A 25,941-nucleotide genomic window follows, 5' to 3' on the forward strand; every position below is an offset into this window, starting at 1 on the left:
GTGGGGTGGGGTGGGGTGGGGTGGGGTGGGGTGGGGGTAAGATAGCTCTTCTGCTTCAGATGGAATCAACTTCATCAATAGGCTAAAAAGGCTAATTACACCTACTGTTATAAAACAGAACTGTAAATGTGAATGATACAGCAGCCAAAATTTCATTCTTTCTTTAATATATCAAATGGGTTTATCAAAAGCTAAGCATATAACTTAAAAATATGCAAAATTTGAATGACAGCAACCAAAGTTTCAATCTTTCTTCTAAAGTTTATCAAAAGCTTCAGACTTTAATCACACAAATGGCTATTCAGCAATACCTAGAGAGTAAAATCAAACAAAGTTGAGTACCTAAAGTTCAGAGGGAGCAGGGTGAATGAGTCGGAGCAGATCGAGCTTGGGCAACCCAAAAAAAAAAACACATCCAACACTTCGCACTTCAAGCCTATTTGCCTGAAATCTCTTAACAACCTACTGGGACATGATATCGAATAGGATTTCAGGATTCACACTAATTTTTCTTCTCTTTTCTCATGGTTTCCCCATCATCCATACAATCCGTGACGAACTCCGGCGGGTTCCAGACCATGAAGCTGTTGTTGATGGAGGTTAAGTTTGAGAGGATCTGCCTTCAAACTGCTTAGTAGAGACGGGTTCGTGGTCTGAGAGCGGGCTGAGGGCGGGGCTAAGAGCGGGACTGAGGGAGGGCTGAGGGCGGGGCTGATCGAGAGAGACGGGTTCGTGGTCTGAGAGCGGGCTGAGGGCGGGGCTGAGGGCTGGGCTGAGAGCGGGACTGAGGGATGAGAGTGAGAGAGAGTGATTTTCAGCTGGAGGCGGACTGGGTGTTTTGCTCGATGGAATGGAGAGGGAACGAGTTGAAAGAGTATAAGTGTTAAAAGTAAAAGTCAAACCCTAACTAAAGTCACCTATTCATTGTATCGAAAAAAAAAATCGAAAACTCAGACGACATCAAATAAGGTGCATTGTCTGAAACTCATGTAACAACAGACAAATTAAAAACCATTGTCTGAACCACTTAAATCAGACAACATCTTTCCGTAGCCATTGACTTAAAAGATATCAAACAACAGACACCTAAAATAAACTAAAACAGTTGTGTGACTGAAAATAATCAGACGACAGCAAAAATAAACCATTGTATGACTGAACCTTGGACAACATCACATAATAGCTGTTGTCTGAATTGATTCATTCAGACAACATCAAAAAAATGAACCATTGTCTGAAATGATTTTGGACGACAGCCAAGAAAAAACTATTGTTGGATTCGAAAACTTAGACGACAGAATTTTTCTTGCTGTCGTCTGATTATTTCAGACGACAGTTAAAATGTTTGCTGTCGTCTGATATGTATTGTCTGATTCCGAAATTGGTGTAGTGGATGAAGATATGATGCTCCTTTGGCCAATTTTGAGTGGTAGTGATGGAGTAATGGTGGTGGTGATGGTAGTTGTGGGTGGTGATGATGGAGGAGATGGAGTAGATTGGGTATTGTGGGTTTGGATTTTGGGAGGTGGATATGGAAGTTTTATGAAGGAGATGAACAGAGAAAGAAGATGTAATGGGATGGAATGGTTGATGTTGAGAGTGAGAAGAGAAGGTGTTTATATAGAGAAGAAAAAGAAGAGTGAAATGATGAGTGAAATAAAAATAATGAAAGTGGAGTATGGAATTGGTTTGTAAAATATGGAAAAGATGGAGTAGAAAAATATATCCAAGGAAAAAGAGAAAAGCATCTAGCTTTCTTCATGTGGGTAGGAATATGTTGAGCTGTTTTTTTAGGTCACTTTCTGCCCCTTTATTCCTTCAATTATTTCTCCACCAAGACTTCATCATGGGCCTCCGATTTCTTCATATCAAATGTTCCTCTGGGCCTCCGATTTCTTCATATAAAATGTTCCTCTATGAGTGTAGATTATCGTGTTAGAATTTCAGAATTTTTGGAATAGTAGTTGGGCTGGAAACTCTACTGGACTCCTTACAGGTCCAGTTTTCCAGTTTTGCTTCTGCAAAAAATTGGACTGATTGTTTGAAGACCTTCCACTTCTATCTGGCTCTTGCACTCTTCATAGGAAATATTTCTTAGGATGTCTATAATAGATCTGAAGAGTTTCAGCTCATTTGGAGTTCATTTGGTTAGGCGTCCGCTCCTTCTTCCTTGTCTAGCTCACTTTCTCCTAGCCGGAATAAGAAAATGTTCTAAGGTTGACTTTTTAGTGCATTTCTATTCTTCTCCATCATTTCCTAGCATGATAAGGAAAACATAATAAATATATATAAATAAACACAAATATTAAGTAAATTACAAGATTAGAAAAATAATGAAATTGGATTAGTCAACATTAAATTGGACTTTTAGAACCTGTAATTTTCATGTTTTAGGGCACAAATATGTATATGAATTATGATCCAACAACTACATCTGAACATCTTCTATTACCCTCTATTACCTTCTGCCTGCTTATGAATTATAAAATAAAAAAGAAAAAGAACTTGGGGAGGGTAAAAATCTTTCAAGAGATGAGAAAAAACTTCATGGCTGAAAAAAGAAAGAAAGTGAAATTCAATGCATCTCAATAAGGAATCTAAGCAGATAAAAAGGACATAAACTTCGTTTAATCAACTTTAATATTAAAGAGAAATTACCTAATTTTGTTGTTAATTCATGTTCAACATTTCTAGGTGCAAGACCAACAAAATCAAAATTCTTGGTGGATGCTGCATTTTATACTTCTTTCACTCTATACAAATGAGCATTCAACTAATGTACCTCAACAACAGCCTTGCAAAATAACTCCATCTGCTTTAAGATATCCTCCACCATCATCCAACATTATTCAAATGAAAACCAATCATCGCCAATTGTCGGCAAACCATTGTTTATCCCTCTTGAGAATCAATTGAAGCTAAAATGACTTCGCCTCTCACTCCACTGCCTCAATTATCTATGCCAATATAAAAGTAAATGAGTCATTCTCAGAGTCAAGTACAAAATATACAAATAGACCACTATGTCATTATATCTTGAAAACAAGCTCCAACATAAATATCATTATAGATGAACCACCAAACACAAAGTGCCCCAAAACAAGCAGATTACAATATGTACTTACTGATATTAGCCAAGTGATGTTGCCACAAGTGCTCAACTAGATCTGCTTGGAGCATAGTATGTGTTCCCTTGTCACGAATTCGCAAATGATTGCTGATAAACTCCTCAAACTCTATTGTGTGATTGACACGCTAAAAGCAAGCGTGCAATTTAACCCTGCAAAATGTAGTTGTTAGTATAGAATAAGTAGGGATCGTTCTAGCCGGGGATTGAGGGTACACCTGTAATTGCAAAAATAAATAAAGAATTAAAATAATAAAGTAAAAAGTATTATGTACAAAAATAAAATAAAGAATAGAAATATATACAAGTTAATGTAAAAAGGGGGGATTAGGATTTTTAAAATCAAAAATTAAAATAAATAAATTAAAGAAAATGTATGTTAATGTCTAAAAGTTCAGCGGTAGCTAAACCTTTGTTAATGCTGATCCGATGGGCGGATCGATACTCGTGATGTTCTCAAGGCTTCCGCTACCTGTCAAGTAAAATACAGAGGGCGTCAGAGGGAGACCGCGCTGGGCGGTCTTCAACTCTCTGATGCCTAAGTTAGTCAATGTATTTATGTTGACAAAGTAATAGTAGGTAAGTATTAAATTCGTAATTAATGAGGAGAGAGGAGAGAACCTTTTATAGGTGAGGAGGAGGCTGATCTTCTCCTTGTTTTCGATGTGGGACTGATGTGCTTCAGTCCCCAGCTCTAGGAGCTACTGATGCTATCTTGGCACGGCGCGTGACGGCGCGTCGGCGGTGATCTGGGGGTGATCCGAGGCTCAGGCTGTAGCCCGCCTGGCTGTGTATCTGTATGTTATTCCTTTGGCGGGAATTAGTACCTCTGGCGGTACCAAGAGTGTAGCCCATTATAGCTAATTATGCTTGTAAATGTACATGTATGTACAAGTCCCCCAAGTCCCCAGTCAAGGAGGGCAATCTTGGTTGGGGAGTTGTTCGGCGGTTTGAAGTGTTGTCTTCCGCTAGACTTGCAACAGCATAATTAGCGTCAGTGCGTTGTCAACCATGGATTTACTGAGCAAACGCTTTATACCCTTTCGGGTGGGCCCCTGCTAGGCCCCCCAGGGAGTCCCCCACTCCCCGGCTAAGATAGACCTCCGGATGGTCGGCAAATTGTTTGTTGAGGGGGAGCTGCACGGAGCAGAGGGTGTTGGGTAGCGAGCCCAATCTTAGTACCCGAGTGACGGGGGTCAACGTGCCTGATCAGGGCCGTCGTAGACTGTTGACAAGTCCCCGTGTCCCGTAGGGACCGTCTGACCGTAACGCCGCGTGGCGGTCGTTGTCAGAGTGAGGCGTGGCCTCGGGATCCGCCGCTGGCGGATGTCCCCCCGCTGACTGTAGCAGGAAGCAGCGTCCAGTAGACGTGCTTGGCGGTATTTTATTGAGCGTATTGCGCTGAACAAAGTACGTTGTTTGCAAGATGAACAGGGGGTTCCGCTAGAGGTGTGTAGCGGAAGACGCCCCGCTTGCAGGATGGCAAGGGAGAAATTCCGCTGGCGGAGTTTCGCTCAGCAGAGACTTCGTCACTTGGAAGATGACAAGGGAGAAGTTCCGCTGGCGGGGTTTCGCTCAGCGGAGACTTCGTCACTTGGAAGATGTCAAGGGAAAAGTTCCGCTGGCGGGGTTTCGGTCAGCGGAGACTTCGTCACTTGGAAGATGACAAGGGAGAAGTTCCGCTGGCGGGGTTTCGGTCAGCGGAGACTTCGTCACTTGGAAGATGACAAGGGAGAAGTTCCGCTGGCGGGGTTTTCGCGCAGCGGAGACTTCGTCACTTGGAAGATGACAAAGGAGAAGTTCCGCTAGCGGGGTTTTCGCGCAGCGGAGACTTCGTCACTTGGAAGATGTCAAGGGAGAAGTTCCGCTGGCGGGGTTTCACTCAGCGGAGACTTCGTCACTTCGGACGGTTGGTGAATTCTTCCCAAGTGGTTACTTCCATTAGACGCTTCGTCTGATGGTGGTCGACACGTGTCCAACCCCTAGAGGGTTAGCGTATGGAGGCTTGTCTCCTAAGCCTGGCCATCTTCTCGCCATTAATGCTAGTAATTATGGATTCCGTAACCGAGGCGACACCTCGGTTAATCCGGAGAGTAAGTGGAGACGTGGGACACGTGTACGGCTGGTGCGCGATGTCGTTTTTGAGTGGACGGTTTAGAATGCGTTGATGTTGACATAAAAGGGGGGGAACTCAGCGAGATTTGACACTTTGCTTTAAACTCGTACTCGTCGTCCTCGCGCTTTGTTCGTCCGAGACTGCCGGAGTTTGGAGATATCGTTCCCGGAGAAACGAAGATTTTCCGCACTGAAGACTATTGCTCACCATCACACCGGGGTTTCGTCACTAAGGTTGGTGTTTTGATTCCTTTCACTGTTTCATTGGATCTGTTGGTTGCCGGGTTTTTTGTTTGTTTCTGTTTTTGGGGTGTTATTTGGTCTTCTTTAGTGTGCTCCGAGGTGTGAAGTGAGATTTGGGGGTGGGTTATGGTGTGTGGCAGAGGGTTGGTGTTTAGGGATTTGCTAGATGGTCGAATCTGGGTTGAGTGTGTTTGTGCTTGTTTTGGATTTTTCTGGGTAAACTGTTCTTGGTGTTCTTGGCTATAACTGATATAGGCTTAGGCTAGATCTTTGTTTGAGCTAACTGATTTGGGTTTTAGGGTTTGGGATGGCTAACGTCGTAGAGATTTCGAGCAGTGAGGATTCCGGGTCTGACGTGTCGTTCAGCGTGGCGAATAGAATATTTATTGATTCGTTGCGTCCGTCTGCCCATGCAGGAAACTCACTGCCAGAACCGCTAGAGGTTGAGCCGCTACAGACCATACCCTGGGAAGTAGCCATGGGTCGTGCTTCGCGTCCAGAGAGTTCTAGGACAGGGGAGGCCGCCGCTGCCAAAAATAGGCGTGATGAGCGGTTGGCGAGTAACAGCGCTGCCAGTGGCTCCGCTGGCGGGGGAGAGATGGCGGGGGAGGATGTTGAGTCAGCGTGGGTCCTCCAGGACGGCACCCTTGTTGACGAGGCAGGAGGGCGGATGAATGTTGCCGCCGTCAATCGGGTGAAGCGGATGTTCCGGTTGCCAGGTTCGGTGAAACTGCGTCCGCCGACGGTGGACGAGAAGGTATCGGTTCTTCCAGAGGGGTTTACCGCCGTGCACGAGGCGATATTCCGCCAAGGAGTGACACTCCCGCTGGTGCCAAATCTTCTGATCTTGGTGTGCGAATTTGGCCTTGCTTTTGGGCAAATTTGCCCCAATATGTGGCGGTTAATGCTGGCGCTGAACTCACTATGGCGGTTGTCCGGTTGTGAGGGACCTACTATGCCGGAGGTGCTTCATTTCTACGAGCTGGTGTATGTGAAGCGCTAAGGTTGCAGAGGGCAGGTGAATTTGAGCCGCCGCCAGGGAGTGCCCAAGCTGATTGAGAACCTAAGGGATTCCATGTCCTACTCGCGGGGGACCTTCTGCGTTGCCACAGAGGGGTGGGAGTATCAAGCTGGGTCCAACGAGGGGGGGCCGACGTTTAGGATTAAGTCGGAGTTTCAACATATCCGAGGTTGTTTAACGGTCTCCGCTGAACATAGCTGGCGGTTTCTCCAATGCGTAGACTTGTATTTTTACTAACGATTATTGTGTTTGTGCAGCGGGATTGCGGTATAACCTGACGCATGAAGAAGAGTGTCGCGTGGCACGCATCAGAGGCTGCTGGCAGAATCGCAACTTGTTGGATTTTCGCCTTCCTACCGGTTGGGAGTTGTTGGTCGATCAACGACTGACTCGCGCCGTTGGTAAGAAATCTCCGCCACATTGTACCATCGATCAGAGTGCCTCGGGCTGACTGGTTTTTTTTTTTTTAGAAACTCCGCTAGGTAACAAAGCGAGCCTCGACGCTTTTGATAAGGCTATGGACCGCGCCGAGATCGATAACTTCCTGGAGACCATGTATGCCGAAAGGTTGGCGGCCCAGAAGACAGTCGTGAACCCCGACACCCTGGCGCTGAGCCCGTCCGAGGTTCCAGTGGTGCTACCAATGCCGCACCACTCCCACCTTGGTGGTGACGGCCTGCCGGTCATTCAGGCGGGGGCCAATGCGGATGGCGGGAGGAAGGGATCTGCTACTGCCGCACCGCAGAAGGAGAGGGCACCTGCCAACAGGCGCGGCTCTCATAAGGAGAGAACGGTGCAGCCGGCGGAGACCGTCACCGCTGCAAGGAAGCAGCCTCCCGCGAAGGGGTCGAGGCCCGCTGCTGGGAACACAAGGGTGCTCCAGAGAAAGCGCCGGCAGATTGACTCCCCCGATGAGGAAGAGGGGGACGACGTGGAAACCATTGGGGCCCGCCAGCAGAAGAGAACGTGGCAAGCTCCGCTCGAGGCGCCCGTGGTCGAGGAGAGAGAGGCGGTCGCGAGTGACCTGGACTCGTTCGCCGCTTATGCAGAATTCATGACCGACGGTGAGCTGGAATTCATCTACCAACTCTGCGAGCGGCTGGGGTTTGGCGGCGTAGCGGGGATTTCGAGCCCAACGGCCATTGACCAGTCGCCCTTCAGCTCGGCCTTTGGTCAATTGTCAGCTGGTCTGCATGAAATGTTCCTGGCGGCGTCGAAGCAGCCCCGGGTTGAGCGGGAGCTCAGGGAGGAGGTTCAGGGTCTCCAAAGAGAGTTTGCGGAGGCAAAGGACAAGCTGGCGGAGGTGGAACGGCGCCTGACAAAGGCGGACTGTGATGCCGCAGACGCCCGCGGCAAGCTGGCGGTGGCCATCAAGCGGGACTTGGAGAGGAATGAACGCGTCTCCAAGTTGGAGCAGGACATGGCCTTGCTGCAGGAGCAGGTGGCCGCTAAGGATAAGAAGATCGACATTCTGCAGCGGGAGTTCGCCGCCAGACTAGCCGAGGTGAAGAGGCTGGAGGGTGAGGTCGCTCGCTTGAAAAGCTGAAGGGAGCAGCGCCGCGACCGCCGCTGTTGAGGTATTCAAACAATCGGCGGATTACAAAAAGGCAATGACTGAGGCGGCGAAGGCTGGGGCCCTAGCCAATGTGGAGATGCTGACACAGAAGGGCGCCATCGACTGGGCGAAGGCGTCCCATCCCAACGTGCCGCCAGCTCAGAATGCCCCGCCGGGAAGGGTGTGGTCCCCGCCCAACCTGAAGGCGCTCGTTCGGGGAGCGGAGAGAGTGGTGCACGCCCGGCGGATGGCTCCCAGCGGACTCCTCTTCCCACCCAGTCGGAGGTATCCCGTGCTGGTTTCCTGGCGGCTCATACTCAGGCGGATGGTACCATAGAGACTCCAAGTCCCACCGCTCGAGGGTCTGACCAAACAAGCCGCGCACACCCGCCGCCGCATGCCGAAGGTGAAGATGCTGAGGCTAACCACTGAGATGTTGGAACCTCTTCTTTTTGTTTTTTGTAGCCGTTGAGGCGTAACAAATTTTTGTAATGAACATTTCTATATGGAATGAAGTTTTGAATTTTGGTGTTTGCCATGATATGTTTGTACCGCTAGGGTTTTGACTTAGAGTTTTCTTTTGCCAATCAATGAAACATTAAAGGAATTAAGATTGGTCCAAGTGCACCATGTAGCGGATGTGGTCCGCTGACGATTGATGGCGTTGCCAGTTGCCCTTAGTGCTAGACTTGGTAACAATGGTTTGAATAATTCCTCGTTTCATTGATAGCTGATTGATCAGCATGTGCAAAAGTGGGGTAGTACCTGTTGGGTAGCTTCCCTTAGCTAAATATTGAACAAAAATTTAGCTAAGTCAAGATGCTCCTGGGTAGTGGTATGACTATTTGTAGTAATACCGAAGATGTTCGGTATTCCAAGAGTGGGTCGTTGTGACGCCATCCTTGCCCATTAAGTAGAAGGTGCATGGGCTAACGACTTCCACAATTTTGTATGGACCTTCCCAAGTTGGGCGGAGTTTTGTTGGCGGTGGAATGACTTCCTTCATTACCCAGTCCCCCAATTAGAGGTTCCGAGCTTTGACTCTGGCGTTGTAGAAACGCGATACCCGCTGCTTGTTTTGCAAGTTGTGCAAGTGGGCCTTGTGTCGTTTTTCTTCTAGGAGGTCCTTGTCCAGGTTGACGCCGTCGCTGTTGGTCTCTGGGCAGTGGCCTTCGATCCTAGTGGTAGGTTGAGTGACCTCAATAGGTAGGACAGCCTCTGATCCGAACATCATACAGAAAGGCGTTTCGCCGGTGGCGGAAGTTGGAGTTGTCCGGATGGCCCATAGAACTTCTGGAAGCTTCTCCGCCCACAAACCCTTGGCGTTGTCGAGTTTCTTTTTTAGCAGCTTCTTGATTATCTTGTTTGCTGCTTCGACCTGGCCGTTGGTTTGGGGGTGGGTGACAGACGCAAAGCTCATCTTGGTGTCAAGGTTGGCGGTGAAAGAGATGAGTTCCTTGTTGTTGAACTGTGTGCCGTTGTCTGTAATGATTGTATGTGGGACACCATAGCGGCAGTAGATGTTCTTCTAGAGGAAGTGAATTACCTTGGCGGTAGTTATTGCCGTCAGTGGCTCCGCCTCTATCCACTTGCTGTTGTAGTCGATAGCAACAATGATGTATTTGAACTGGCCCTTGGCGGTTTGGAATTTTCCCATCAAGTCGAGGCCCCACGTAGAGTGAACCCATGGGCCGATGATGATTGACAGCGGCTCTGCCGGTGCACGTGGGAGATCGGCATACTGTTGGCATTATGGCAAGATCTCGATATCCGCCGGGCGTCATCACCGAGTGTGGGCCAAAAGTAGCCTTGTCGCATTGTACGATTGGCCAAGGATCTAGCGCCTGAGTGGTTTCCACATTCTCCGCCGTGGATTTCCGCTAGCACGACCTTTCCCTCCTCTGGGGTTAGACAGCGAAGGTTGGAATGGGTGAATCCCTGGCGGTAAAGCTTGCCATTCTGGATGTTGTAGCGGGTTGCTCTCCGCTTGAGCTGTCGCGCCTGGACTTTGTCCTCCGGCAATGTCCCACTGCGCTTGTATGCGATAATCTCGTCCATCCAGCTGGGATTGACTTCAATGTTGAAGATCTCCGCCAGGGTCTTTGTGATACTTGGCTTGTCGAGGAATTCCACTCTTGTGTCCGCTGGACTCTGATGTGGCTGGGCAGTTGCCAGTCTCGCCAGTGAATCAGCCTTGGTGTTCTTTTCCCTGGGGATTTGTGTGATGGTGTGAAATTTGAATTTTTTGAGCAGTGTCTTGACGTACCCCAAATATGCCGCTAACTATTGGTCCTTGGCTTGGAAGCTGTCGTTGACCTGGTTAACGACCAATTGGGAGTCGCTGAAGATGTTGACGCTGTCAGCACCTGAGTCGATGGCGAGGAGTAAGCCGGCGATGAGTGCTTCGTACTCCGCCATATTGTTTGAAGCTTTGAAGTTGAATTTCAACGCGTACTCCGCGTTCAGTCCCCCGGGTCCTGTTAAGATGACTCCGGCGCCGCTGGCCTTGGCGCTAGCGGAGCCGTCCACATGTAGGTTCCAGTCTGAATGCAGGGGAGCTGATTCTTAAGCGGTGACCATTTCCGTTCCGGGCTCCGTTTCCGCGCCGGGTTCTGGCTGACACTCAGTGAGTTCAGCAATGAAGTCCGCCACTGCCTGGCCCTTCATGGCGGTTCTTGGTTTGTAATCAATGTCGAACTCGCTGAGCTCGATGGCCCACTTGCTGAGGCGGCCCGAATGTTCAGGATTCTGCATTACCTGCCTCACCGGTTGATTGGTTAACACATGGATTGTGTGGGCCTGAAAGTATTGGCGGAGGCGCCTGGCGGCAACGATGAGTGCGAGAGCGAGTTGCTCTAAGGGAGGGTACCTTGTTTCTGCTCCGTTCATGCCTCTACCGGCGTAGAATACTGGGAGCTCGTCCTGGCCTTCCCGCCGGACAATGGCGCAGCTTACCGCTGACACTGATACAGCTAGGCATATGAACAGTGTTTCTCCTTGCACAGGGACAGAGAGGAGAGGGACTGCCGCTAGGTATTCTTTCAGGCCCTAGAACGCCGCTTGACACTCTGGGTTCCAGTTGATGACTTTCTTGTTAGTCTTTTTGAGGAGTTTGAAAAATGGGGCACACCTATCAGTGAGTCTGGAGATGAATCGAGAAAGGGCGGTTAACTTGCCCTGGAGTCATTGGACGTGTACCTTATACTCAGGGTCCTCCAGGTTGAGGATGGCTTGTACCTTGTCCGGGTTAGCCTCAATGCCTCGTTCACTGACGATATAACCCAGAAACTTGCTGGCGGTGACGCCAAAGAAACACTTTTCTGGGTTGAGGCGCATACCATAGGCCAGGAGAATGGTAACTATGATCTTGAGGTTTGCCACATGTCCGCTGGCCTTTATGCTCTTGACTAGCATGTCGTCCACGTAGACCTCGATTATTTTTCAGAGATGTTCCGCGAACATGGCGTTCATCAGCCGCTGATACGTTGCACCGGCGTTCTTCAGACCGAAAGGCATAACATTGTAGCAGTAGAGGCCCTTGTCGGTGGTGAAAGTGGTGCATTCCTGGTCGCCGGGATGCATCTTGATCTGATTATAGCCGGAGAAAGCGTCCATCATGCTAAGGAGCTCATGCCCGGCGGTTGCATCAACCAGTTGATCAATACGAGGTAGCGGGAAGCTATCCTTTGGGCATGCCATGTTGAGATTTTTGAAGTCGACACACATCTGCCACTTTCCGCTGGGCTTTTTTACCATAACCAAGTTGGAAATCCACTGGGGATAGATGACTTGGCGGATGAACCCAATGCCCTGGAGCTTGGCAACCTCCTCTCCTATTGCCCGGTACTTTTCCTCATCAAAGGCCCTCCGCTTCTGTTTGATGGGATAAAAGGATGGTTTGATGGTCAGCTTGTGTGTGATGATTTCAGGAGAGATACCTGGCATGTCTGCATATGACCATGCAAAGACGGCAGCATTGTCACGTAGGAATTGAGTGAGTTCCGCCGCTACCTCTGGGTCTAGTTGGGCGCCTATGCGGACTATCCGCTCAGGGTGCTCGTCCGAGATGCAGACAACCTTCAATGACGTTTCTGGGTTGACCGGCTCCTTCTTTACATACTTCTTCTCCTCATCTCTAGGATCCTCGAAGATATTTGGTGGCGGTGCCTGATTACCCACCGTCAGGATTTCATGGTGGCGCGTTGACCGCGCTATAGTGGTTGAATAGCATTCTCGTGCCAACTGGTGACTTCCCCTCACACAGCCCGTGCCGTTGGGTGTGGGGAACTTTATGAGAAGCATGTATCCGGCGATGATGCACTTGAGCTTGTTGAGTGCCGGCCGTCCAATGATGGCGTTATACGAACTGAAGCAATCGACAATTATGAATTCCGTATGTACCTCCGCCATACATGGACTAGTGCCAATAACCAGCCGCATGTAGTCCGACCCCAGCGGTTGTGTGACGTCGCCGGAGAAGCTGAGCAGTGGTTCATGGTCCTAGAGTAATTTCTTGTTCCGCCTGAGATGGTCGTAGCAACCGCTGAAGATGACGTTGACAGCGACCCGCTATCCACCAGGATTCTCCCCACTGAAAATCTGCCAAGAATGGGTCGTCATGGGGTAGATGCACTCCGCGCTCCTCCTCCTCTGAGAAGGCAACCTGACTTTGGGAGCTTGGCGGATCTCTCGTAGCGGATGTTGCAGACCTCCTTTGGATGATTAGCGCATGCATAGCGCTTCCTTGCCCTGTGAGACATGCTAGTGATTGGAGCACCGCCATCGATGGTGTTGATGCGGCCCAAGGTCTCAACGTTGGCGATCACAGGTGGCGGTTGGCGCACCTTGAATTGCTCCATCTTGCCGTCACGGTACAAGGTCTCAATGGCCGTTTTAAGAGCATTGCAGCTATTAGTATTGTGACCGCTGTCCTCGTGGTATTTGCACCACTTGCCGGTGTTTCTGGGTTTTCCCGTTTTTGGGTACCTTGGTGGGGGTGGCGGTGGGATCTGATCCTTGCACTGATTGTAGATTTCCTCATACGAGGCTGTGAGGACTGTGAACACTGCATACCGCTGAGAGGACTCCGCCTGTTTGTTGCGGTTATCCCCATGGGTTGGGCGGTTGCCCTTGTTATAGTGTTGGTCCTTCTGCCGCTTGTTCTGGTGGTGGCCCTGCTGCCACTCCCTCTTCTTGTCAGTTGGCGGCGCTGAAGGGGTCTTGTTAGCGGTTTCCTGCTGACTGGAGGATGGTTGTGTTGACTTTGTTGGTGTTGCTGGTGGCGGTGGGGTTTCTCCATATGTGATGAATTCCGCCTGGGTGTGAATGACCGCCTCACTCATGACGTGGTCATATGCCGCATTTGGATGACTGTAGTTGAGGTGATAGAGGAATGGCCCCTTGAGGAGTCCCTGCTTGAAGGCCGCCGATGCCATTGTTTTATCTAGATCGCGGCACTGAGATGCTGCCGCTCGCCATCTTGTGACGAATGCCTTCAGTGATTCGTCTGCCCCCTGCTTGACGCCGAACAGCTGGCTTGTGTTGTGATGTCCGGCGGAAAATAAGATGAACCGAGAGAGGAAGGCGTGTGACAGTGCATGGAACGAGTCAATGGAGCCCGGCGGACACTTGAAGAACCAGTTCATTGCTTCACCATCCAACGTTTCGCTGAATAGGTGGCACAGGGTGGCGTCGTCAAATCCCTTGTTGTTGGTGACCTTCTTAAAGGTGTCCATATGGACGAAGGGGTCAGACATGCCGCTGTAATGTGACATCTTTGGGGTTTTTGCGTACGCTGGCCTGACAGCCTGCAAAATTGCAGCGGTGAAGGGCCCAGGTCTGGAAGCGAAAAGTGGATTCTGAGTTGGCGCTGGGGCGCCTGACTCCGCCCTGATTAATCTCTGCTCCAGTTGTTGCATCCTTTCCAATATCTGGGCGGTTGCATCACCGGTGGAACCAACCTGGATATTCCACTGGACCTGTCTGCGCCTTGGCGCAGGCGGAGTGCCTTCAGTCCTCGCCCTAGCTTCCGAGCGGTTGGTATGTGGCAGTGATTCCGCCTCCTGCTCTAACATTAGTTGGGGGATGGGCGATGGTCCCATCCCCAATAACTCAGGTGGGTCCAGCGGTACCTGCATCTGTATGACTGGCCCCGGTACCAATGTGCGGGTGCCGGGTCGACTACGCCTGGTGATACGTGATTGCTCGCTCTGCGCTGGATTGGCCGTGGCTTCCAGCGTCCTCTTCAGTTCATCAAAACGTGACATCAGCGTAGCCACCTGTCTTTGGGCCTCAACCTTCTCCTTGCGCTCCTCTTCACGCTCTCTGTTTGCCTTGTGAAGGTCCGCCAGTGCCAGCTCGTACATAGTGATGAGATCTTGGCCCGGTGGGCGGCTGCTGCTTGGATTTGCCTCAACGCCGGGGTTGGCTGGGGTTGTGAATAGTGTGCGGTTAACGCCTACCGCTGGGTCGGAGGGTTGGGGAATGGCGGATTGGTCCGCCTGCTCTTCAGCGTTTCCCCCACTACCGTTAGTCATGGTGAATGTGGTGGGATGACCTTTTGTTCAAGGATTCCCACAGACGGCACCAATGTTAATGTCTAAAAGTTCAGCGGTAGCTAAACCTTTGTTAACGCTGATCCGATGGGCGGATCGATACTCGTGATGTTCTCAAGGCTTCCGATACCTGTCAAGTAAAATACAGAGGGCGTCAAAGGGAGACCGCGCTGGGCGGTCTTCAACTCTCCGATGCCTAAGTTAGTCAATGTATTTATGTTGAAAAAGTAACAGTAGGTAAGTATTAAATGCGTAATTAATGAGGAGAGAGGAGAGAACCTTTTATAGGTGAGGAGGAGGCTGATCTTCTCCTTGTTTTCGATGTGGAACTGATGTGCTTCAGTCCCCAGCTCTAGGAGCTACTGATGCTATCTTGGCACGGCGCGTGACGGCGCGTCGGCGGTGATCTGGGGGTGATCCGAGGCTCAGGCTGTAGCCCGCCTGGCTGTGTATCTGTATGTTATTCCTTTGGCGGGAATTAGTACCTCTGGCGGTACCATGAGCGTAGCCCATTATAGCTAATTATGCTTGTAAATGTACATGTATGTACAATGTAAAAACACATTTACAAGGGTGGAATGCAAGGACAAATATCAAAACCACAATTATATGAATGAAATCTAATTACAATTCCTATAGTTGATTATCTATGTCATGAGAAATAAGTTGACCATGTGAAACGTTAGTAAGCAAACGATTTCTCATATTTTACTTTCCTTGAATATTTAATCTAAGTGAAAGCACCTAAATTAAATCTATTGAACATGCAATCATAGTCTAGAAAGCTAGCTAATCAAGAACACATTCAATGCATGAAGAACAAAGAAAGGATGTCAACCAAAGTGCACAACCTAGTTATGAATAAGTTCACCTATTTGCAATCCTCCTTAATTGATTTCGACTTTTGTCCAAAGCCTTTACTACTTAAATCTAGCTTCAATTACATGCATATATCCTAAGTTGGCCGCCAAATAACACATACATATAAAAGTTTTCTATAATCCAAAATCAATTAAGCAATCTCACATAAGCAACATAAATATCAACACAAAGAAATCACAACTTTTATCCAAACATAGAGACGGGCTTTAAACTTTGCCCTTAACATTATTTGTTAACTAAAATTCATAGTTCTACAAATCCAAACAAAGAAAACCAAAAGAAGTTACAAGGAAAAAGATAGAATTACACCGTGAGTTGGAGATGGAGATGGAGAGCTTGAAACGTTGGAATCTTGAATCTTGGAAGCAAGCCTTCAAGGTGGACGATGGAGGATATGATCTTCACGGCTCCTTCTTCTTCTCCTCTTTACTTGAAAATACAGAACTAGAAGGCTAGAGAGTGGAAAGGAAATGAAACTAAGAACTAGAGAAAAATGGAGAGGAAATGGACAGACAAAGAAGATGAAATGGATGAAGGAATGTGTTTTTCTTCTTTGTTGTAGCCTCTATTTATAGGCTACCAAGCAAAACTATTTGGCCTTAAATAAATGATGATGGGTTAGGTTTGAGCATTTAAACATTAATGGAATTTGTTAGGTTTGAATATTTAAACACTAATGGAATTTGTTAGGTTTGAATACTTAAACACTTAATGGAATTTGTTAGGTTTTAGTCACTTTTTTCTCATTTTTCCTTCAATTAATTCTCTACCAAGACTTAAGATTTTTCCCGTGACTTCTTCATATGAAATTATCCACCATGAGTGTAGATCATGCTGTCAAATTTTCAGAACTTTTTTCCATTCCTATGGGCCGGAATCACTGCTGGACTCCTTACAGGTCCAGTTTTCCAATTTTGCTTCTGCAGAAAATTGGGCTGACTGTTTGAAGGCCTTCCACTTCTATTTGGCTCTTGCACTCTTCATAAGAAATGTTTCTTAGGATGTCTAGAATGGATATGGAAGGTTTTAGCTCATTTGAAGTTCATTTGGTCAGGTGGTCGCTCCTTCTTCCTTGCTTGGCTTGGTTTCTCCTAGCCGGAGTAGGAAAATGTGTAAAGTTGACCTTTTTAGTGCATTTCCATTTTTCTCCATCATTTTATGGACCTAACACTTATTTCATCATCATCTACTCCAATGTACCTAAAAATAAAAATTGAATTAAAAATCGATTCGTTAAGGAATTAACTAAGCAAAATGTGAGGAATTAACTATTAAAATATCACATTAAAATGCTCCTATCAGTGATTACGTGAAACAAGAACATCATCAATTTCCATATCTGGTTCAGCATATTGCCTTGCAAGAGTTTCAAGATCATCGTGTGCAATACGCTCAACTCGTTCATCTTCAATAATCATGTTGTGCATTATAACACATGCTTTCATGATCTTTTGAAGTGTTTCACGATCCCAACAACGAGCCGGTCCATGAACAATTGCAAAACTTGCTTGCAGCACTCCAAATGCTCGTTCTACATCTTTCCGACATCCCTCTTGAGCTTTAGCAAAATTCTTTGCTTTCTCTCCTTGTGGACATGGAATGGTTTTGACAAAAGTGGCCCACGAAGGGTATATGCCATCGGCTAGATAATATCCCATTGTGTATTCATGATCATTGATCTTATAAGTGACTGGAGGGGCTCGACCTTCACGGAGGTCAGCAAATAAAGGCGAATGCTCTAAGACATTAATATCATTATGAGAGCCTGGTAATCCAAAAAAAGAATGCCATATCCAAATATCGTGTGAAGCAACAGCTTCAAGAATCAATGAAGGTTCACGATGATCTCCACGAGAAAACATACCTCTCCATGCAACCGGACAATTCTTCCACTTCTAGTGCATACAATCGATACTACCAAGCATTCCAGGAAATCCACGACTCTCACCAATCAATAGCAATCTGGAAATATCATCAGAAGTTGGCTTTCTTAAGTATTCAGCTCCAAATACAGAGATAACAGCTTGGACAAACCTTTTCATAGCTTCAATTAGTGCTTTCACAGATTCTAAGATAGTCATCCACAGCATCTGCCCCAATTCCATACGCAAGCATCCTCATTGCAGCGGTAACTTTTTGTAGAGATGATAGCCCAAGACGTCCTGCTGAGTCCCTTTTTTGAACAAAATATGAGTCATGAGCTTCTACTGCAGCTAGAATTCGAAGAAAAAGAGCTCGATGCATCCGAAACCTTCTCCGAAATACAACTTCTTCATGAACAGGATTTTCTGCAAAATAATCTTTGAACAGTGTTTCGTGGCCTTGCAGTCGTTGTCTATCTTTATATATGCGACCAGGAATTGAGCCCCGGCGTCTTCTTCTCCCATTCTCTTGTAGAGCTTCAATCTGCAGATTCATCAAGTCTTCGTCTGATGATGAATTGGCAAGATCCCAAAATTCCTCATCTGCACCATCTGAAGATGAAGCTGAATTCTCTTGATCCATGATCCTAAGAAGAGAAAAGAATCTTGAGAAGAGGAAGATTGAAGCTTGAAGTTCTGGGTGATTTTTTAGTGGAAGCTATTTTGTTCTGGGTGAGAGGAGAGGAAGAAAGCCGTGAAAGGGAAAGAGAGTGTGAGAGAGAGTGAGAGAAAGAAACAATAAAAAATTAAAAGACAGCTTCAATGGTTTCTGTCATTTTTGACAGAGGAGAGGTGGATGTCAAATCCACGTGTAAAAAGCAGATCTGTTGGAGAATGGTTTGGTCGGTCAAAAATACTCATTAGGTAACCTGTGTCCAGATGGCAAAAGACCCATCTGTTGAAGATGGTCTTATATACGTTAGTTCATGTGAATTTGTAGCATTCAAATACATCCCTTTTACTATAATTTACACTTTGAAGATTGAGGATAGGGCTGTAAATTGGCTCTATCCCAATTGATTTCGACTCATATATAGTCGGTTCGTTTGAGCTCATTTTGTAAAAGAAGAAAAGAATCAAAAGAAAACACCTTAAGTACAATGACATACCTCAAAGTATCTAATCATCTGCTGCCTACGAGTATCAACTCTACATACTATTTCTTCGTTCTGCACCACCTTGAAGCATGAAAAAAAACAATATCATATATGTACAAATCAGCAAGTAGTAGGATCGATCATTAATCAAAGAAGAAATGTTAATCATCACAGTTACTTTCATTTTGAACTGGTTTAACTACATTGTGAAAGGAAGAGTAACATCTTCATATTATTGTCAAACCAACAACTAGTTAAAACTTAAAAGCATGCATGTATAAAACCATAACAATATCAAACATAAGACATAAGGTCCTAGTAGACGATAGCTATTAGACTGATTCAATGATAAGCCATAACCTGTTACCCACATTTACCAATAGCTTCGGGTGCAAATGAATTACATTGTGTTTAACAATCTTGAAGTTTTGGTAAAATGATGAGAGAAACGTATCATAACTAAATGCAGTCATGCAGAATATGAAGTTAAAAGCTCCGATGTATGGAAATGCGGAGCTAAAGGGAATTACATAAACAGAGACAAAAATAAAAATTGAATCAAACTCTAAGAGAATAATGTTATCAAAGAAAAACAGAACAATCAAAACATGCAGACGCATAGCAATTACAAATCTATCACCTCATAACTCAAGAGACATGCTACAGTACCCTCCCGTATCCCATACCTTTTATTTTTATTTTTTTAATATATAACAATTTAATATGATGGTAACCTGATGACTTGGTCATCAGGTTACCCATTCAAATTTTAACACATGACAATTTTTTTTAAAAAATATTACCAATTTAAAAACACATTTGTCATCAATTTGTAATTTTGTCTATATACCTGTAAATTTTGTCCTAAATGGAGTAAATACCAAAATGTTTACCCTAATTACACAATCAAGAACTATATTACGTGAATGAAGCGTGAATGAAGACACATGCTCTATTTGGTATAAATATGAAGATTTACCGCTTGTATAACACATTTGTCGTCAATTTTATAAAATGGTTCATAAATTGGTAGATGTTGTCTTAGACCTTGTAATTACCATAAACAAGACATTTATTACAATATTTTTAATCATTTGTTCTTATATTCATAATAAGCATTGTAGAGATGTATTTATTTTCTCAATGAGAAAAATTACACAAGATACCACCTAATTACACATTCGAGAACTCTATTACGTGAATGAGAACAGATGCTTTATTTGGTATGAAATATGAAGATTTGCCACTTGTACAACACATTTGTTGTCAATTTTGTAAAATAGTTCATAAATTAGTATATGTTGTCTTAAACCTTATAATTACCACAAACAGGACATTTATTACAATATTTTTGATCATTTGTCCTTATATTTGTAATAAGCGTTGTCAAAGATGTAATTATCTTCTCAATGAGGAAGATTACACAAGGTATCACCCAATTACACATTCGAGAACTCTATTATGTGAATGAGGACACATCACTACAAAAAAGAATTGCAATGGTGTTAGCCAAATAGCCACCCTCAAGTATAAGGGTCAAGTTATAGTGTAGGGATTATGAGTAGGGGATATCGTACCCAAGGGATTGGAAAACCCACTCTAGCTAGGGAAAACCTAAAGGATGCTAGATGAATATGCAAATGTACAAGTCATAAACAAGAGCTCACAAGTGAACCAAAGTTCATGGTGAATTTATGCAAGATGGTGTAGTGGTTTGATTTTTTTGGCTTTGAAAATGGTTTCGAATCAAATTAACACAAAATGAAACTTGAAATGTAAACTAGGCTATGTTAAACTAGATGTGATAAAATGGATGGAAGTTAGAGCTTTAGGTTGTTCACCATAGCCTCCCTTGCATGCATTGATGTTCAAACTATAAGTAATGCAATCCCAAATATCCAATTACCCTCACTACTACAGAAAATGAATCACACGACACCTCTCATACGACGTAACACTGTTTTCCGTGGTGTGAATAATTTCTCATTATTGAGACGACGGTTGTAAAATTTCCGTCTTCTAATATGAATTCAACCAACGGGTGTTTTTCATGCTGGAATTATGTATTGCTTCAGAAAACGTTTATAAATGGAAGCGTGGTGTGAGGTTAAATTGTTATAGAGGCGGCAAGTTTCGCACCAATTGGCACCATTTAAATTTCCTCAGCATGTAGTGTTTATATGAAGGTTTCTTTAAAACTGTGGTGTGAATCTATAAATTTGCAAGTCAAAACATGCTCACCGACATTCCCTCCAACATTTCCCACCATTCTCCCCCCAAATTTATTTCCCTCCCACCAGGCAGCATGAGGAGGTGAAATTGAAAATTTTCAAGTGGCATTCAGACAACAGATATGAAAAACCATTGTCTGAGCCTCTGAGGGCTTGTCCATGAATTAAACGAGGGCTTCTTAATGTTATTCAAAACCACGCCACCTAGCCGGCCGATACTTCATTTTGGGAACGAAAGAATTGACAAACCCCAACCTTATCTCCTTGAGAAACCCCTTCTTCGACAGACCTCGAGTCCTCTACCCTCTCCCTCTCTCTTCTTTGACACAAGTCTCCCCCCCTCTTCTTGACAAGCCCCAACCTTATCTCCTCCAGAGACCCCAACCCTATCTCTTCTTCGACAAACCCCAACCAAAGCTCTCTCTCTCTTCGACAAATCCCGACCAAAACCATATCTGCCTCTAGATTGAAAACCTAATGGGTAGCCTGGAGAGAGCCCTAGATTGGAAGCCATCTCTTCTCCAATTCTTCGAATCTCTTTCTCTCACAGTCCATTTTGGTCTCTCTACGTAGGAGCAAAAGAACCTGAAGGGTGAACTCCTTCGACCCCATGAACGGGTGAAGAGGATCTAGTCGGTGCCTAGCACAGATGACGAACAACCTCATCGCAGCGCTCTAGCTCCAAAGCTGATCCCTCCCGAAAGGTAAACATCCCTAATTTAATTTCAATTGAAATTTCTAGGGTTTTTAGTTTGGGGGATTTTATGTGGTGGTTGTCATATATTCTCTCCAATCACTAAGATAAATTTTTTAAATTGTTGGAATTTCTGTGGGATTGTTAGGCGAAATGAATCTGGTTATGGTTTTGAGTAGGAAGTTCTATTTGTTGCTTGGCTTCTCCAAAACATGGTTTTTGGTGGGAAGCTTCCTATTGTGTATTTTAGTTATATCTGAAACTGATGATTATATGATTGTATTGCAGGCTGGGCAATGATGAGTGCATGGCACAGTCAACAACATCTGGGCTGTTTCATATGTATGTTGGTTTTGGCATAAGCGCAGAACCTTTCATCTATATATTTACTGCATATTGGTATATTTTGTTGTGAGTTGTAAGTTGTGACTTGGTTTGAGTTAGAGTTACTAATGTTTATTATTCATTTTACCTTCATACGGGCCTCCTTACATCTTCTCGGTCTTCCTAGTGCTCTCCTTTGTGATCAAAATTCATAGAAGGCCCTCGATTGACCATCCTCAAACTCTAGCTTTTGCCCTCTCTCACTCTCTCTCAATTTCTTTTGAAATTAGATACACATATGGAGACTTCTCCCAAAGCGTCTCGATCCGTTGTATCTTTATTGAGCCACTCTCTCACGCTGTTCTTCTGGTTTAGCAAGGATTTCGGCAGGCTATTTGGTTCTGGGCAATGGGCTATGGTAATACCTCTCTAGATCTGGTTTTTCTTTTGGTGAAGGTGTGGAAATTTAACAACTTTTTTTTTTTTCTGCTGAAATTGCAGGTCGTACTTAGGATTGGACTTTTCATTACTCTTTCCCATATGCTCGTTTCAGGTATACAATCCCTTGCTCATGCTGCTGATTGTTGGTTTTTAATTGAAGGGCTTTGTTCATAATCCTTTATATTGATGTGGGAAAAAGTCGATGACTTTGCTTAATTAGTTCAGGAAGTTAAGGTTACTAAGACATTTCTTTTCATTGATAGTCTTAGTTTGAATTGGTCAGATCTGATAATAAGAATCACAGAACTTAGGTATTTCAAGCACCTGGAATAAATAGTGGTGTGGTTGGGGTGTACTAGAACTAATTGTCTGTTTCCATCTATCATTCCCCTATCCTCCGAAATTGTCATTTTTTGTCTTATGAAAGAAAAAAAAAAAAAAAACTAGAATGTTTGTCCACTTTGAATCTGTATCTGAAGCTAAACAAATACAAATCTACATGAAGGTAAAGTCAATATTTTTGTCTTAGTGTTGCTTTATTTTCCGTATTCTAATTCCTCTTGGAGTTGAATAAGAGGTTTCAATGAATGAGATATATATATATTCTTTGGCCTATTTTCATACAACACAGTTTATGAATTACTTTTTATGACTAAACATTTCCAGTAGGTTGTGCTAGATAAGGAGAAGTAGGTAGTGACAGTGGACAGAGAGGTAGATGGTGGTCTTGAGACTCTGTTTAGATTTACCAGCAGTGATTACGTAAGTATCTCGTCTTGTGCTTCTGTGTTTGGACACTTGGAAACTAATTAAATGCATCCTTTTCACTTTCAATTGAATCGAAATGATATGATTAGGACATTGAAAAGATTGTCTGGATAGGTATTAGGAAACTAGATACTCTCAAACTTCAATGGTTCAAAGTTCTAATTGATAAAGTTCCAACATTATTTTCTGCATCTGAGAAGTAGTATCTACTAGAAAGAAAAGCATAGCATTTGCGAATTATTCTTTTGTTATATATAAAATCCTTTGGAATCAAATATATACACATATCGTTGTTTGCCTATTATTCTTTTATTGCTTGTTTGCCTTTTGTTAGTGAGGTACCTTATATATGGGCAATGAGAAAGCAATTAAAGTTGAGGAAGGTCCCAAACACAAATTAACTTGGTGTTCAGATTTAAAGATGGGCAATACTACAAGTACCAGGTTAGCATACAGTCCACCCTCTCTGTCACATTTACATATATTGGTTGAAGTTATAAAACTGGATTGAGCATTTGCTGAGAATTAATCACTTATGTCACTTTTATGTTTTGTTTAGATTTAGTATGGGAACTTTTGTGGTAATATGCAGGCACTATAATCACTTGTTCTTCACTTAATGATTGTCAAACTGAGTTTTTGTTTAGAACAAATAAAACATTCACTATGAAGGCTATAGTTTCAGCAAAACATGTTGAAAGATGCTCTGATCATAATCATATCAAAACCATATCCTTGTTAATGTAACTTTGATATTTAAATGGCCTTCGTTGAGTTGTAGTTTGTAGTTTATTTTGGACTTGATAAAATAAAAAATATGGTCTCTGCTCATTTTATATATATTGTTCTGATAAAACGGATGTTCCACTTAATAAATATGGAGTCTGGAATGCTATTGAAGATTCACAAATAGGTAAATTATCAGGATGTCTGTATTAAGGATTTTGTCAATAAGTCATCTTTATGGTTTTGTGATACAACCTCTGTTGTCTCTTACTTTTCTCTTACTTTCTAGTATTGATTAAATATCATATCTTTAGGTGGTGTCTAGCAGTTTTATGCTCTCTCCTGATTTTCATCCTTGCAGCTGTGGGATATGGATGATATATTGCAAGGCTCCGGAAATACTTCAAGGACTCGAGCAACTGTGGGGGACAGTGATAGTGATGAGATGGATATAGATATTAATACTCCAAAGACCAGAAAAGGTATGCAGCACTATATATAAATAAATAATCATATTGTGTCCATAGATGCCCTTGATCTGTGCCACAATGATAAGTTTTAGGCCCTTTCATTAAATCTCTTCACTGTAAATATATTTTTAAGTTAATATAGTTACAGATGATTGATATCTTCTACATCATTTAGGCCTCACTTTGGTGGTTAGAATATTTATCAGAATATTCTGACTAAGTTTATAAATGGATCCTCCAAAATTTGAGGAACAGCTTTCTCATACTCAGACTTTTTTGTATCTGCTCCATTTCCATCTCTGATTTGCGACAAATTAAATGCGCTAGTTAAAATAATTTAGAACTTGATTGCCCTGTGGAAATGCCAGCAATCAGAGGATATTGTTGCTTATGCCTTCTGCAACATGGATCTAATTATTTGATTATGTTGCTCCAAGTCTACATCATATCATATTGGTGGAGGCATTTCTTCTGTGTTGTATAATTGTGTTTAAGTGGTGTGACAATCCTTGCAGGAACAAAGAGAAAAAATGCAAGCAAAGATCATGTTATGGGTTCACACAACTTTTTTGCAGACTTATAGATGGATGGTTGATTACAAGTTCTCTCATTGACAGACAATGTCACTGAAGAACATAAGCTACCTTTGTCAATCACATATTGCTAGAAACAGTGCGGCTATTTTGTGATGAGATACAAGAGGGATATCATCCATGATACAACTTTGTCATTTGCAGATAAGGTAACCATAAATTTTCATTTTCAAAAGCATTCTTTCATATAGTAAAGTCTGAGGACAGTGACAAAGTTTGCACATAAAAGTTTTATGGTTGCTGTTGGTTTCCAAAGTGTTATTGTTGAATGTGTATGAGTTTAAATTTTCGATTTGAAACTGTTAACAGTGGGATAGGAGAGCCAACCATACTTATGGTCAAGCGGAACTTGATGAAGTGCATAATGAGCTTGCAAATTATGTGATGAAGAACCTGCTGATGAAGCTATGAAGTGTTGGTTTTTTTTTTGGGTGTATATATGCAAGGTCTCAAGTGCATTTAGGCTAGATGTTGGTCCTTTTTGGATTGGCTTGAATTGTATGTCTTGTATAGATGTGATTATGTAGGATGAGACTATTTTAGCCACATTTGTGGATGTATTTTGCTATTAGAGATCCATAGACGATCCTTTCTATTTTGCGGATACAATTACCATTATCGGATCTATTTATGGAATTATAATAGCTATTTATTATGAGAGAATCACTGTTCATTTGGTCAATTTTTGGTTCCAGCTTCATTTGAATCTTACCATTACCAAATCAAACACAGTAGGAAAAATGGAAAATATGTCGTCTGATGAAGATTATAGGGTGGAATCAAACAAAATTTCTACAATTCACACCACGGTTCTTACTAATATCATCGTGTGATACACACAAAGACAACAAGTACTAGCAAAAACCATTGTCTCAAACGTCACGGTACAACGGTTAGAGTTAAATCTGTCGTGTGAAAGCACATATGCATTGAATTTTTAAGTCGTCACACCACATCTATGTTGGAAGAACTGTCGTGTGGATACAATTTGCACAACGTCTTAAAAATAAAACCGTGGTATGAATAAAAGTCACAGCACGGAAAATTTCTGTCGACAGCATGTCGACAGATCTGCCGGTCCATCAGACGACGGAGTCAGCTGCACACCGTCGACCCAATGATCGGTATACGACGGTTGAAAACCGTCGTCTGACGGCATTTCATCAGATGACGCCTCG

At 44.1% G+C, this 25,941-nt stretch overlaps 1 long non-coding RNA gene and 1 pseudogene across 7 annotated transcripts; one reads left to right on the forward strand and one right to left on the reverse strand.

The window, feature by feature from the left end:
* Positions 1–16,795: 16,795 nt before the first annotated feature.
* On the reverse strand, positions 16,796–18,130 carry LOC133711739 (uncharacterized; annotated as a pseudogene).
* Positions 18,131–20,769: 2,639 nt separating this feature from the next.
* Positions 20,770–25,445, forward strand: LOC133713181 (uncharacterized). Of its 7 annotated transcripts, none has more exons than XR_009847857.1 (9): positions 20,772–21,451; positions 21,730–21,859; positions 22,056–22,183; positions 22,267–22,318; positions 22,873–22,968; positions 23,309–23,418; positions 24,015–24,182; positions 24,686–24,912; positions 25,073–25,445. It is a non-coding gene; the product is annotated as an uncharacterized LOC133713181 (long non-coding RNA). The 7 variants fall into 7 exon arrangements; XR_009847858.1 differs by having other exon boundaries at positions 21,730–21,852; XR_009847859.1 differs by having other exon boundaries at positions 21,730–21,840.
* Positions 25,446–25,941: the final 496 nt, after the last annotated feature.

The sequence above is a fragment of the Rosa rugosa genome, chromosome 5, assembly GCF_958449725.1.
Source record: "Rosa rugosa chromosome 5, drRosRugo1.1, whole genome shotgun sequence".
In the NCBI taxonomy this organism is placed as follows: domain Eukaryota; kingdom Viridiplantae; phylum Streptophyta; class Magnoliopsida; order Rosales; family Rosaceae; genus Rosa; species Rosa rugosa.